General features: G+C 27.2%; 1 long non-coding RNA gene across 2 annotated transcripts in view; it reads right to left on the bottom strand.

Moving 5' to 3' along the window:
- LOC118441634 (uncharacterized) overlaps positions 1 to 12,927 on the bottom strand; it is a 49,486-nt gene extending 36,559 nt beyond the window's left edge. The window contains exons 1-4 of one of the 2 annotated variants that reach the window (XR_014982187.1): positions 12,814 to 12,927; positions 12,462 to 12,680; positions 8,811 to 8,947; positions 8,002 to 8,731 (exon numbers count right to left, since the gene is read on the bottom strand). This is a non-coding gene — a long non-coding RNA (uncharacterized LOC118441634). Of the gene's footprint in view, positions 1 to 8,001; positions 8,732 to 8,810; positions 8,948 to 12,461; positions 12,681 to 12,813 lie in introns of those variants that run through there. The other variant, XR_014982186.1, reaches the window with a different exon arrangement.
- Between the last annotated feature and the right edge of the window lie 3,899 nt (positions 12,928 to 16,826).

The raw sequence follows: 16,826 nt of genomic DNA, 5'->3' as shown, positions 1-16,826 counted from the left end.
CGATCGCTCGCAATTGAAGAAAATTTACGATACTTTCTCCTTTTTCTCCTTGTATATTGTACAAATATATTATAAAATTATTTATTACTACTGTAATAATTATTACCCAGTTTTTATAACTTTCAACAAGTTTACGATTTACGACGAAAGGTTACGATCAGTAATCCCTTCTTCAAGGACGAATTATTTCATTATCGCTAGGAGAGAGAGAGAGAGAGAGAGAGAGAGAGAGAGAGAGAAATAAAAACAACAAATTTGTATGAAAATGTTCTAACAAAAAAAAAAAAAAAAAAAAAAATATTTTCAAGATTTTTAATCGATTTTCATCATTTCGAAATCGACGGGAATCTTTATGTTATTACTTCTATTTTTTTTTTTTTTTCGAAACTCCAAAGACGCGTGACAATATTTACGGATATTAACTCTGATCTTATTTAAAATGCAGATTTATTTCTCTCGTGATTAACGAAAAAAAAGTTAGTGAAAGAAAGTGCACAAATGAACTAACTTGGAACTATGGCAGATAACTTTTTATCCTTGGAAGCTGAGAGAAATTGTGATATTCGTTTGGCATGTTAACCACCCATTAATCTTTGATCTTTCATCACACTGAATACGTCGTCCATTCTTCTTCTACGAATAACGTTGATAGGATGAATAGAAAATGAGCTTATATTGTGAACGAGGTAAAGAAAAAAAAAGAAAGAAAGAAAGAAAGAAAGAAAGAAAGAAAGAAAGAAAGAAAGAAAGAAAGAAAGAAAGAAAAAGAGAAAAAAGAATATAAATAAATAAATAAATAAATAAATAAACCAATCGATCAATTGATCAATTAATAAATAAATATATATATATATATATATATATATATATATATAAAATATTAACTATTCCCTGTTATTGAATTTACTAATAAAATGTTCTACGTTAATTGTTTCTCCATATTCGATGAAAACTTCTTATTCCCTCGTAAACAGAATTTCTTCGAAAAATAGTAAAAACAAATGCTTTCTCTTAATTAACAGTACTCTTAATAATCTCAAAATTACAAATTAATTTATAAATTATAAAATTATTAATTTATAATTATAAAATTATAAATTAATAATACGATAAAAGTATTGTTTTATTATGGCTTATAAGTTTAATTATGTTACAACGAAATGACTCGTTCAAAAAAAAAAAAAAAAAAAAAAAAACAAGAAAAAACAAGAAAAAAAAAGAAAAGAAAAAAGTAAATTAAAGCAACTTTAGCGATCTCTAATCGAATAGAGAAATCACGTGCGTGTGTTTCCAACAAAACATTTCAATTTGAATTAAAAAAAATCGATCAACTATAAAAATTTATACATATTTCTAATTTCCATATTTCTAATGTACAAATATATATATATATATATGCATATATATATTGTGTGTGTGTGTGTGTGTATTCTATCTCACAAAAATATGATCAATGTATCTGACGTTAACAAAGAAAATTTCGTTTTAAGTCTTTCACCAGCCGAAATTGATAAGGTAGAAAACTGCTCTTCCTATTTTCCATTGAATCCATAGTTTCGACTGAATAGATAATGGATTTAAACTGAATTTGCAGAAAAAAAAATCGTACATAGGTACAACGATAAATGCGTTGTAAAGAATGCTTTGAAAGCCATCGATTTTCTCTATCGTGAAATTGTATCTGATAAAACGTTTGAAAAGTTCTATATCCGATAACAATCCCGTACTATACCAAATAGTTCGTTCGTAAAAAAGAAAAATGATACAAAAAAAAAATAAACACATATATATATATATATATATATATATATATATATATATATATATATACATATATATGATTTTTTTCAAAATCTATTACAACGAGACAGACTTTGTAATTTAATTACTAAACGTGATATCAAATCGAATAACTTTTTATGAATCTTTTTCTTTTTCTCTATCTCTTGATTTTTATTTAAAAATATTATAACGTTAATATAAAAAAAAAAAAAAAAAAAAAAAAAAAGTGAAAGAAATTCTCTGAGGAATTAAAAAATCATTACCGTGACTATTGTTAAAGTACTATTTATCTCTGGATCCTTATCTCAATTCGAAAATGGCTTTCACGTCTTATCATTAATCTTTAAACGGTAATAGCAATTATCTCGAAGTAAAGGGAAATGAAAACGAAGAATATCTGATCTTTCTGAAACGTGATCTTCTAAAAGTTTTTCCACCCTTTTCATTTCAAAAATTGCGACAGATATTATTACTACAATTTTATCTTACTTTATATAATATAAACATTACGTGACGATAGCGTAATCACGTAGATAAATACATTTAATGTTAATATTTAAGGTAGCTTATTTATTAAGAGCATATGTATAAAAAAAAAAAAAAAAAAAAAAAATATAAACAAATGGAATATAAAATGAAGTCGTTGGAAATAATTAAATGTCGTCGATGTATTCATAGATATATATGTATGTGTGTTTATATATATATATATATCGTTCATTTTGTGGAGTACACAAAATGTCATTTTTTCTTTTTTTTCTTTTCAAAATACAAAGAGAAATATACTTGATAAAATTTCATTTCAATCTGATATAACTTACTAACGCACAATGATCGAAACGAGTTAATCTAATAACGAATCAATTAATGACTTTAATTTAAGCAGTTACGAGAAATACATTTAAACGATAACTTTGGTGTTATCGATCTCACATATAACTTAATATATTGGAATCGATGTATAATCGGTTTCGATGATAATTAATAATTTAATTTTACATTAACGCGATAATTTGTATATTTCGTTGATTATTTGTTTAAAAATTTATATCCGTATAATTATTGAACAATTAAAAAAGATAACGTAGCGCTAAAAGTAGAATATATCGAAATATACGTTCTGTATTTCTAATAAAGGCAAAGCTTATGATCACGTACAAATCTTTCTCCATTATCGAATAAGCTCGTTAGTAAATTTCGTTTCCAAGTTTTGCTATTTTAATTGGATCATTTCCAATCATACGACTATTATAAGATAGAAAATCTCTTTTCGCGTTTCATATATGTATATATCGAACATTTAAACGATAATTTTACATTTTATCATACGCGATCTAATATCGCATAAACGTTTATTAGAAAGTTATTTATAAAAAAAAAAAAAAAAAAAAAAAAAAAAAATACAAATTACATAATCGTCCATGGAAATTCTCTTTAAATTGTGCTTATCACAATTTTTGTTGTTGACATTGGAATTGAATGAAATTGATCCTATATCATCGGGTGTCATTGATAATTTTTAAGATGATACAATTGAATCCACGAAATACATAAAGAAAGTTAATTATTTAATGGATCTAAATTTTCTATCGAATGTCACGTTGTCAGTCCTAAAAGCTTTCTTTCGCAGAGATCATTATATTTTCAATAGTAATTAAGACGATCCATCTTGTCTTACTTCTCCCTTCCCCCCCCCCCGCTCCTCTACCTTTCTCATTAATAATAAATCTTTCTATTCTTGTTCAGGTGCATCAGTCGTATGACACATTTTCCTTTATCTCTTCCACCTCCTTCTCCTCCATCTTCTCTACCCTTTTTTGATTCTCCTCTTTTCCAAGGTTGACTCGAGCGCTCTTTAATCTCACGAAAATTCGAAACATTTTAGCGAAGATACGATGGGAACATTTCTCCTATTGCTAAGATTAATCGTAAATCAAAATGAAGTTACGAATTAACGACGACAAGATGATTGCAAATGGAATGAACAAAACGATTCGTAAATCTATTGAAAGATCTATGTATACATAGATCAGCACGTAAAACGAACTTTCCAATTGGGAAAGTCGATTGATAAGATTTATCGAGTATCCTTTATAAAAATTCAATTTGATAATGCTTATCGAACGATAAATCTTTCAAATGTCGAAAGGGAATGTCTAACTCGAGCTTCCTTCATGGAAATTTATAAAATAAAAAATTTTGGTTATATATATATATATATATATATATATATAATATAGTTATGGCGATATATTATTCCTCATGAAAATGCAAAACGTTTGCATCCCTTCTAATACGGAATAGATCCATAAGTTTTTAGATAGATCGATACTAGGCTTCTCCTTAGGTAGTATTACAATGCGAATAGAAAAAAGAAAAAAAAAAAAGAAAAAGAAAAAAAAATTAATCTAAAAAGTTTCAAGAAAGAGTAAGAGATATTTAAAATCATTCAAAAACATTTGGCCCATCCTATAATTATTTCATTAAATTATTACGGAATAATTGAAATAAATAATCATTACAATTGATTTTCATTCATTAATTGAGCCACATTCGCAAAGCCAAAAGATTAACTTCAATTTTAGAATTTTCTTTTTTTCTTTTTTTTCCCCTCTCTCTCTCTCTCTCTCTCTCTATAATAAAAAAGCATCTGATCGATCCTTAAACATTTGATATTTAAAATAAATTTTCTCGATAATTAATCTCAAAGAACAATAAGAAAAATTCGTTTGATATGAACGTCACAACGAATAACATACAATTTATATCTTTTTCATTCTTCATTTGAAATTAATTATAATCGATTTTAACAAATTAATGACTCTATTATAGTTAATAATCCTTCGCGTTAATCGTTCGTTCGGACCGTATGTAAAATATAATTAATTTAGTGAATAACGTTTCATGGAAAATATTCAATTTATCTAACGAATAAATTACACACGTGCTTATACGTCTTTAATCTTATTGGTTTAGTCTAGTTACACGTTTAGTATGTCTAGTTACATGCCCAATCTAATTACAGTTTGCTTTTCCTTCGAGAATCTAAACATCCAGGCTTCTATTTCTCATTTGACACGAGCATAGGACCATCATCATAGTGTTACGGTTCGATCTTCAGAAACAAGCACAACGAATCTTCCCTTATATTTCTCAATTCCCCTTATATTTCTTACGAACGATGTCGACGAATGACATCGTCTGCCGTAAATGGAACATCACTAAGGAAAAAGGGACCGAAAATGAGAGAGAAAATGACCATGATCGTTTCACTTTAGAAAATGGCTGTCTGATCGAAAGCTCTTCTCAAAAATTTCATTTTCAACGAAAATAAAAAAAAAAAAAAAACTCGTAATGATAAGGAACTACAAATAGATAAATTATATATAACATTATCGACTGACCTATTAAAGGAACGTCGACGAATTCATCTATGAATTGACAAATATATATATATATATATCTATTATATATTTATATAATAATCCCTTTATATATATAATATACTAACTTTAATATACTAACTATAATATACTAACTTTATATATATAATATACTAACGATTATATATTTTTTTAACAATTTTAATTTGATTTGTTTTCTTTCCCTATATTAATATTATCATCTATCGTAATCACGTGGAAACAATTACAAAGCAATATTTTTAATAAAAACCATTTCTCAATGTTGATATTTGTTTTATCAATTGAAGGAAGAGCAGCGTCGCATTGGAGTTGGCTGAAAAGTTCTTTAAAAAAAAAAAAAAGAAAAAAAAAAAAAATCACGTTAACAAATATGAATCATTTATCTCCGTTAGAATATTACTTCAATTATAATAATTACATTTCATTTTACTAAAGTAATACAATATATTCGTAAAGCTTAAGACATCCCTTTAGATGTTCAGAGAATTATCTTCTATAGCGAGAATTATCTTGGAATGTAATGAGAAAGAAAAAAAAAAAATTAACAAAAACAAATAGATTCTGCGACAACAAAAAGGCTATGTAAGATTCATTAAAAGACGAAGGTTGAATTCCTACGACTAACTTAAGAGAGAAAAAGAGAACGAGGAAAAAAAAAAAAAAAAGAAAGATCCTACAAAATGTGAATGTTCCAACGTGAATACGTATTTCAGCTTTTTCTTTTGAAAAATATCGTAATGATCGCAAAGAAAAAAAAAAAAAACAAAAAAAAAAAAAAGGTATTGTTTCGAATTTACGAGGGTTCCTTCGATCCTCGACTTCTCGCCTTCTCTTTTTCGATATCGTTCGCTTCAAGTGTCTTATCTTCATCCCTTTGTTTTCCCCCAAACGATACCAATTGGCTGATATATATCAAACGAATACGCAAAATGTAGTGATCGATATTTCATAATTTTCTCTTAGATTACAACGATGCCTGTTTATTTTTTTTTCCACCTTTTTTTTTTTTTTTTTTTTATCACTGAGACTTAACAAAAACTTTGCAAACGTTACAAGTACGAAGAATATTATAATTTTGCAGTGCTTCGTTTTTACTAAATGAAAAGAAAATAAAAAAGAAGATATATATATATATATATATACACTTCTTGCTTAACTTCTCGCGTAATTATGATTCTTGAATTTACGGATTTAAGTGTAATTAAATCTGTATGCTAATTCGTTTCTTTCTCTCTTACCGGGAAGAGAATTTTAACGTGTTACGTGGAAAATCGTGGTTTCTTATAAATTATTTAACGAAGTTGTAGTTCAGAATGGAGAAGAAGCGAGCGTATAAAAAAAAAAAAAACAAAAAACAAGAAAAAAAAAGAGAGAGAGAGAGAGAGCGAGAGACAGAAAAAAAGAGAGAAAAGAAACAAAAGCAAAAGGAAGAGAAAAAAAAATTCTAAGTTCTTGCAATGGTGGAACGACAAAGCTTTTCTACCTACAAAGAACTTCTTCGAGCATTAACCGGTAGATTTCACAGTAAATCCGCCGTAACGATGCAATCACGAGAGGAGTGAAAATAGACGATGAACTTTCATGAATTTTCTCTGCCTCTCTCTCTCTCTTTTCCTTTCCTATTCTCTATATTCTCCGCACTAAAATATGAATTAATCCTACGGTTATAAAGCTCAGAATGTCGAACCCCTTCGCACCATATAACTCTATCCTCTATTACACAAATATATATATATATACACACATATATATATATATATATATATTATACATATACGTATATATGTTATATATAAACGTTTCTAACCGTTTCTATCGTGTCCGGCAAAATCCATTCATTTTATTCGCGGCTTGAAAAGTTCGAGCTAGCCGAGTTAGAGACTGGACGAGCTTACAGCTACTAGACGAACAGCGTGGCTTTATTCACTCTCGCACACTCCCTTCTTTACCTACCTTCACCAACATCGCACTAACACTAATACTAACACTACCATTACTACAACTATTACAAACTAGCACTTTATCACCCTCGTCGTTCTGGAGAAACTTTTGCAATTAACGTCGTGACAGCTGGAGAATGTTAATTCCACGAAGTCACCAGTGACCATTGTGAATCGCGTGAGAATCCTCTTACGAGATCTCTCCTAGAAGATCACGGCCAAGACTGTTACTTCAAGAACGTTATACCTTTAACTTAGTTCTTTCTGTTTACCTTTTTTCTTTTTTCTTTTTTTTTTTTTCTTTTTCTCGTTTATTATTATTAAATTGTATCACCTACAGAGATAACCTTCCTCTATCGAGAACGTATTAGACGAAATTTTATTGTTATACAACAACGAAACAAATAATCGTAAAGTAACGCGTATTTACATAAAAAGAACTGTATACATAGATTAAAAAAAAATTATATATGTATATATATATATATATTTATATAATAATAATAATAATAATAAAATACGAGAGATTCGTGCTATTTCGAAGATTTGTAATATTTCGAAAAATTCGTCGCATTAAAATTTCCCTCTGTTACTTTTTATTAATCATTTCACGAAATTCAAATTAATAAAATAAAAATACAATGATACATAATAATAACAATATGATAAAATGATATATAATAATATATAATAATATTATGATATATATAATAATACGTATGAATATTTATTATTATATATCATACAATAATATATTATTATATAATATTGTCGTCAAATTATATCTCATATAATGACAAAAAAAAAAAAAAAAAAAAAAAATCGCTGTCGTACAAAAATTTCTTGATATTGTCTTCTATCAAAATTAAGTCTTTAAATTGTGTGTGTTATTTAATAATGCCTTATAATTTCAAATATCTAATCGTAAAATAATATCTGCTCATATCATAATTAATTACAAATATATGTAATATTATAAAAATTTATCATATTTCCCGTGAAAAAAACATTCTCATTAACATGAAATAATTGTAAGAAGTTATATATCATTGGATAACGAACATTTCTTTTCTTTTCTTTATTTTGTTTCTTCTTTTTTCTTTTTTTATTCGTTCACTTTCAACATTCATTTCCCGAAGCTATTATTCATTGCTTTTCGAAAACGATAGTCATGGCGATTTAAATCGTGGCCGACGATCGTGGTTAAATCGACGGTCCAGCTCTCCATTCGTGGTTTCACCATTATTATCGAAGCAATGTCCTCGAGGGAGAAAATGAACGATCGTTTAAAACGACGTACCAATGGATTTCGTTTCAATGTGAAATACCATCGTAAGAATCGTTCTTATATGTAACATTGAAGATGGAAAAAGTGTTTATTTTTCATTGTGCTCTAGTGGTATTACTTCCAGCGTCCTTTTTTTTTCTTTCTTCTTCTTTTTTTTTTTCTTCTTTTCTTTTTTTCTTTTTTACAAAGATACAAAGGAACTTCATATGTTCGTTGGACACAATGCAACGAGTATAATATCGGTGGTCCTCGTGAGTACGATACCTTCAAGTTCGTGTATAGATTCTAGAGGGATTCTAGGAAAAAGGAAAAAAAAAGAAAAAAAAAACGAATAAAAAGAGAACTTCTTTTGTACGAACGGCAGAGGTGACCAACCAATGGAACATGTATCGCGAATATCTCGAAGTACTGCACAGATTTATTGCGATATTCTTTGAATCTTTTCGAATATTTCCGTATGAATGAGATTTTCCTCGTTCTCACTCGAACACCAAGCTCCTACCATCCCATGACTTGGCTCCAAAAAAAAAAAAAAAAAAAGTTAAAAAAAAAAAAGAAAACGAAAGGGGAGAAAAAAAAAGAAGATTAAAAAATATCTAAGACTTATCGAACATACTTTGGCCTTTATTTCCCTTTCCCCTTCCCCCTCCCCTCCCCCTCCCCCTTCCGCGGCCCTTTTATACCTTTCATTATAATTCATTAATTATTACGAATAATCTACGATCCGAGATCGATCGAGAATAATTTGTCAGTTTTAAATTTCCACCTCGAGCATACTTGTTTAGCTTACAAGTCGAGTGAGAATAAAAGGGGTGGTGGTACCCTTCGGGAAGTAATTACAACGTTTCAAAGAAGAAAGTTAATATAGTTTCCCGTTAACTGGAAAGGCACGGTGGTATCGTTTGACACGACGGATGAAAGAAGCATAAAGACAATTCTTGGATAGAGAGAAATATCCTTCAGTAAGTTACTTCTCTTCTATAGAATGGAAAGAGAAAGAGAAAGCAGAAGAGAAAGGAGAAGTGTGAGAGAGAGAGAGAGAGAGAGAAAGAGAGAGGGAGAGAGAGAGAGAGAAAGAGAAAGAGAATCAGGAAGAGAGGAAGATACTCCATCGTAGAAGTTGTTACTACTGTGAGACACGACGAGTCAGCTGCACTCCTTCAACAGAGCACGGTCTCGCAGTATTGCAGGATCATTAATTGCTCCAGTTTCCTCCGTTTCCGAGCGATAAACAGAATGAACGAAACTAGAGAGATAGCTACGATAGAATAAAGAGAGAGAGAGAGAGAGAGAGAGAGAGAGAGAGAGAGAGAGAGAGAGAGAGAGAGAGAGAGAGAGAGAGAGAGATAATAAAAGAAATAACTACACGAGCGCTAAGAAAAGGATTTTCGAAAAAGAAAGAGAGCTTTCGTCTAAAAAGACTTCTCTAGTTATATTCGCTTGGATAGTATCCTATGACCCCGACTTCTTATAAACGAAATGCTACGAAAAAAAAAAGAAAAAGAAAGAGAGAGAGAGAGAGAGAGAGAGAGAGAGAGAGAGAGAGAGAGAGAGAGAGAGAGAGAGAGAAATAAAAACACCAAAAATATTCTCATAAAAATATCGTACACGACTGAAATTTCTTCCTACTCGATTAACGAAAACTTTTGAATTTTGTTCTACAATGCCAGCAACATATCTCGTTAAATGAATCGAAAAAAAAAAAATAAATAAATAAAATGGAAAAAGAAAAAACAAAAAGAAAAAAAAAAAGAGGGAAAAAAATGGAAAATTAGATATACGTTCGCAAGTTTTAGCATACGTTGCATTAAAACGTTGATCGTGTCCACGTTTCACGTTTATATTCTAACGAATCTAATGAAATCTCTCGTCAGTCTACGAACGTATCTCGTAACCTCCCCTTCCCCTCCCAACCCGCCCGTCCACCCTCCTCATCTTCTGACTTGGTAGAATTTCGAATTTACATTCATTTTTATATTCCAAACGCATCGGGGATTCGCTGCTTTCGTTAGTGCGATAAAATAGCTGCTATTTCGTTCGTTGCGTATATATATATATATATATGTATATCATTATTCTTCAACGAAATATCGGCGGAAATTTTCGAACGCGTATATCTAACTGGAATTAATTAAATAATTAGTTAATTGATTATATTAATTAATACGAAGTTCATTCTTTTATTTTATCCGTCTTCTTCTTTGTTCTCGACAACGACGAACATGGTGGACACGGTGTTAACGATTTCACAGGTGACCAACTAGAAGATTCATGACCAAATGACACGCAACATCGCGTGTTATACTATTTTCTTCTATTAACTCCCTTTCCGAAATATACTATTGATTGAGATACAGCTTTGTGGTCGTCGAAATTGAGAAGATCAATCTATTTGTATGTGTATACATATACAATTTATATATACTATCGAAAAACTATTAATCTCGCGAAAAGTATTAACTTATATCCCAGTATGCTATCTGTAGTCAAATCGATTTTATGTAAAAAAAAAAGAATATATATATTTATTATATATATATATATATATATATATATATATATATATATATAAATCTCTGTGTAATCCTTTTATATATATATATTTTTTTTTTCTTTTTTTTTTTGTTTTTTTAAAGTAATCAATTTCACTGCATATTAATATCCGTAGATCTATTTGCCGTATATCTCTCACGTTTTTAAAATAATGTCGAACTTAAATACGCTTTTGCGTATTAATCAATTTTATCAATTTTACGTTAGTAACGTTATAACGAAAGGACCGTTATTTCGAATTATTATTTTTAATACACATCCAGAGTATTAAACTCATTCGGGTAAATGTAAAAAAAATTTTGATTATTTTCTCTCTCTCTCTCTCTCTCTCTTTCTCTCTCTTTATTTATTTTTTTTTAATATTTATTTTATTTTTCCTAACCTCTGCAATGGTCGACGTCACGACGTTCGTTAAAAGTTAAAGAAATGTACAAAAGAAAATCTACGACAAAGAAAAAGAGAGGAGAGGGAGGGAGATAGGGGGGGGAGAGAGAGAGGGAAAGAAAGAGACAGAGAGAAATTACATTTCCTCATTTTCTTTCTTTTTTTTTTTTCTTATATTCTTTAGAATTAAAATCACGATACTGCCTATGACAAAAATTAAATGAGTTTTCTACAGTAAATTCCATTTTTAATTTCTAATTTCAAAGTAACGTGTATCTCAAATATATTCCATATAATGTTTAAAAACCCCTTAGAATATGTAATTTGTGCATTGTCAAGTGCATAGTATAATGCTAATTTGATAAATTGACTAAATATATTTACCATGGTTTGTTACCATATTTCCGTTTTATGATTACGTTTACTTTATACCTAGAAATTTCGAAGTAATATACGAACTAAAGCAAATTCCAATTGAAATTCCAATTGATTAAAGATTAAAGTACCAACTATTAATCCTCTAATAAACGTCATCAAATCAAATGCAATTCAAAAGTTAATTATATTAAAATACCAATTATTTCTTTGATTCCATTTACTCCATACGTGTATACGTATGAATATTATTAATCTTTACGTTCGACGTAAACAAAAAAAAGAAAAAAAAAGGAAAAAGAAAACACTGGAAACAATAAATAATAAATATTAAGAAGGAACGAACGATCGTTCGTTCCAAACTAAATGTAAAGATTTTGTTGAAGATGACAAAAAAAAAAAAATAAATAAAAAAAGAAAAGAAAAAGAAATAAAAAAAGAGAAATATAAAAAGAAGAAGTAAAGGAAGAAGTTGCGTTACGTACACGACACGTATAATGAAATTGGAATGCGTTCGTAACGCGTATTTACGCGAATCGTATCGAGTTCCTGTCACGTACCATTCTTGGTCGAGCAATAACGTCTCTGTCAGGATGCACGACCAACGATGGAATACTCAGCGATGTATTGCGCGCGCGATAACTCACGATACATTTCTAAGTGTGCACGAGCCCGTGTACACATGTTCGTCTATGTATATAAGTATATTCGTACCTCTGCTATATGTGGTCATGCGTTTAACTCCCATCCTTTGTATGTATCTGTGTCATGGAGGAAATATAGGTAATGTCGTCTACCTCATGCCTTTGATGCGTTCATCCGTTTACGGAATTTCCAGCTACCCAACTAAGGATTGCATCTAGGAATGCATGAACTATCTTAATCAATGAATTAACTATTAATCAAAGACGATCAAAGATGAATGTAATCCAGCTGTGAACATAAAAATTTTCATAGATTAATAAATTTTATATAATAATGTTAAGAATATATATATATATATATATATATATATATATATATATATATATATTTATATGCAGAATAATTAATAATAATTACTTACATTGGAAATGTAAGATGTTACATTTTGAGTAACTGTTAAAATTATATTTTGAGATATTCATCTCAATATACATATGTTAGAATAAAATCTATTTTTAAACTTTATTATAATCCAAGCTGTGAACAAATAAAGCTTTCAAGTATTAATAAATGCTATATAATAATGTTATTATATATTGTATATTTATATTGAACCTGTAATGAAAGAAAAAAAGAACTTTTAATGCATATTAAATAATTATGGCTTATATTGGATATATTCATCTCAATATATGTTGCAATAAAATCTACTTTTAAACTTTATTATAATCCAAACTGTGAACAGACAACGTTTTTATAGATTAATACATGTTATATAATAATGTCAAGAATATATATATATGGTGAGTATATGTGCATATATATATATATATATATATATATATATATATATATATATATATTAAACCTATAAAGAAAAAAAATAAATTGTAGTACATATTGAATAATTATTGCTTATATTGTAAATATTCATTTCAGTATATATTGTAATAAAATTTATTTTTTAATTTCATTATAATCCTAGCTGTGAACAAAAAAATTTATCAGAATTAGTACATGTTATAAAATAAGGTTAAGAGTATACATATATATATATATTGAAATTATAAAAAAAAAACGTGTAATTTAGTAGATATTAATTAATTACTGCTTATATTGAAAATCTTAATTTGCATGTATATCCAAATAAAATCTATATCCAAATCTAATTATGCAGCCAATCAGCCAGGTAGTACTTGCATTATATAATCTAAATGGGATGCAAGTAATACCGACCCAGGTCTCACCACGTGGAGGTTGCTGCATGTGGAGACCCATAAATTGTAGGATATAATAATTAATTGCTTTCAATAAATTATTAATTGTTGCTCTGTACTTAATAAAAAGGACAAAAAATATCTCCATTTCAAATAGAAGTTACATATTCTGAACATTACTATATTCTAATATCAAAAAAAAAAAGGTATTAATTATGTATACAATTAAAATATATTGACATTCCTATACTTTTTTTAATTTTACATATTTCTATGCTGTTACAGATTATTAACTGATAATTAAAACATAAATATTTTAAATTCTTAAACAATACTTCTGATTAATATCAAAGATATCTGAAAATGAAAAATGATTAACATAAAAATAATGAAAATATATAAAATATTTTTAATTAGAAGATAGACTTTATGAAATACCATTAATAGTCATTATTTTAAAATCTAAAGTTTAAAATTATAATTACAATACAAATAATAATGATAAGTTGTATCTCTTATCATCTAAAAGTTATTAAGAATATTATTAAGAACATTAAAACAAATTACAGAAAAATATAATAATAATGATATTAGAGATGAATTTATAACATATATATATATATATATATATATATATATATATATATATATATTATAACATATATATATATATATATATATATATATATATATATACGTATATATAATAGCAATCCAAATATTGTAATATTGATTGTCTTTATATATCAATAAAAATTTTTCATATATAAAAAAATTATTCAAAACTATATGGAAGGATTAAAATTTCTTTATCAAATTTACCTTATATATCACAAATATCCTTTACAGATAGAATGCATTACTCTTCATCAAGGAAAGATACTTTCAATGCAAAATTACTACGCCATTTAGCAAAAATTTGAATAATTACGTAAAAATTTAAGATCGATCCGGCCATTATTGCGTCTTCAAGATCAAACATAATATAATTATGTATATATATATATATACGTAATAATTACAGTCATGCAAACTCGATTTTTGTCTAATTACAATAGGAAAACAATTCGATCTACGCATTAATAATTAAAACGTTTAAAAATGAAGTAATTAATGCGTATTTATTGATAAGACGTACCTTAATTTTCGATCGTGACGAAGAGAAGGATCGCGCAGTTGCCAAGAGAGTCGTCAGAGAAGGGAGAGTTGAGTCCGCGAAATTGAAAACCAATCAAAAGCGAGAAACAATTTAAACGTTTTCATCAGTTCGTATTTGTATACAACGGCAACGTTTTACAATGATATATGAATATTACATTCGACCAATAGGAACAAGTCTTCATTATTATTATCCTGATTTTTATTTTTCTTCTTTTAATATTATCTCATTTGTTATTTCGATTGTATTATTTTGTTTATATTATTCGTAATATTATATTAAAATAATTAAACGTTGTAATTTTAATCGAATAAATAAAATTCATTTTACATTATTATCGTTAATTCTGATTGGCTATTAAATTTACGTTTAATTCTTCCTCCTCACCTCTCCAACACCGCTTTTCGATAGTTATCTGGTTCATTTCATGTCTCTTGCTATTAGATTTCGAGGTATGTATTATCGATAATCATTAATTAATTATATTGTTTAAACGTATTCCAACGATAAATACAAATGTTTTAGTATTCTATTATTCTAATTAGATAAGCGTGAAAACTTAATCCTAATTATTATATATATATTTGTATTATGTTTGGCCTTGATGCAATAATGGAAAGATCGATTTTTTTTTAATGTTTATTTTATTATTCGAATTTTGGCGTAAAGACGTACTATTTTCCATTGAGAACATCTTGTCTTCCTTCTCTGAAAAAGATCTGTGAAATATAAGATAAATTTCATGAAAGAAATTTAATCTTTCTTTCTCTCTCTCTCTGTGTGTGTGTGTGTGTGTGCACATATAGCTTGAATAATTTTTTTCATAAACTGAAGACTTTTATATGAAATCTAACCAAATGATATCATAATATTTGTATCACAGTTATATATATATATATATATATATATATATGTATATATAATAGTTTATGTATATAATAGTTAATAGTATAATAATTTTTAAGGCATGTATGTTAATAATTATTAAATGTTTTGCTTATTAATTGTTAAAGTTCATTAAATTTTGATATCTTCAATCATAAAGCTAATTAATATAGACTAATTAATTTTCTTTCAATTGGCATATATATATATATATTCTTATTTTCATGCAAATGTGTTTTATATTCTGATTCTCTCAAATGTAGTTATTACATTTTTGATTATCTCAAATGTAGTTATTACGTCCTTAATTTAAAATGAACGTAATCAGTTTATTACCTGCTATAACATAAGCTTAAGTTTTCCTTCATAAATTAGTTTTTTAACAATTTTTGTTAAAAAAAAAGAACTTCATTCAACTTGAAGTTCTTTATATATAGCACAACGTTCACATGATGAATTTATTGAATAATTTGTATTACTTGCATCTTTATTAGATTATATAATTCAAGTTAATGACTATTGAATTAAGTGGATATATAATTTAATTCTAAACTCTATATTTTCATGTGTTTCAATTATTTGTAAATTTATTCTTCAATCATAATGTTAGAGAGTGTAATCTTTAAAAAAAAAAATTGTATTTATTTAAAATTTAAATTTGATAAACAAAAATATCTACTTATTCTATTAATAACAAAATAGTTAAACAAGAGATTACATATAAAAACAATATTAACCAATATTTGTTAATTGTATTAATAATATCAGCTAAGAGATAGATTCAGATAGATAGAATTTTGTATTTATAAAGTATAAAAAGTTTAAAATACAAAATTGATAACATCGATCTTCATGCTATACACTTTATATATATATATATATATATATATATATATATATATATATATTAAGCATATTTATATATATATATATATATATATATATATATATATATGAGTAAGAAATAGGTTAACAAAACTACATTGTACGAAATTAGATGCTTAGGTAGAAAATTTTTCATGTTTCATATAGAACAAAAAGAAGTTTTCTTGAACAAAGAAATATTCCCGTAACTTTCTCATAAAAATATATATATATATATATATATATATATAGAAGAACTTTTCTCATGCCGTTTTAAATTAAATCATTCAAAAAAAAAGTTGGATTTTT

This window comes from Vespa mandarinia, chromosome 5 (assembly GCF_050613455.1).
Source record: "Vespa mandarinia isolate Hongniang chromosome 5, ASM5061345v1, whole genome shotgun sequence".
NCBI classification, from domain to species: Eukaryota; Metazoa; Arthropoda; class Insecta; order Hymenoptera; family Vespidae; genus Vespa; species Vespa mandarinia.
This window is presented reverse-complemented; position numbering and strand designations above follow the sequence as displayed.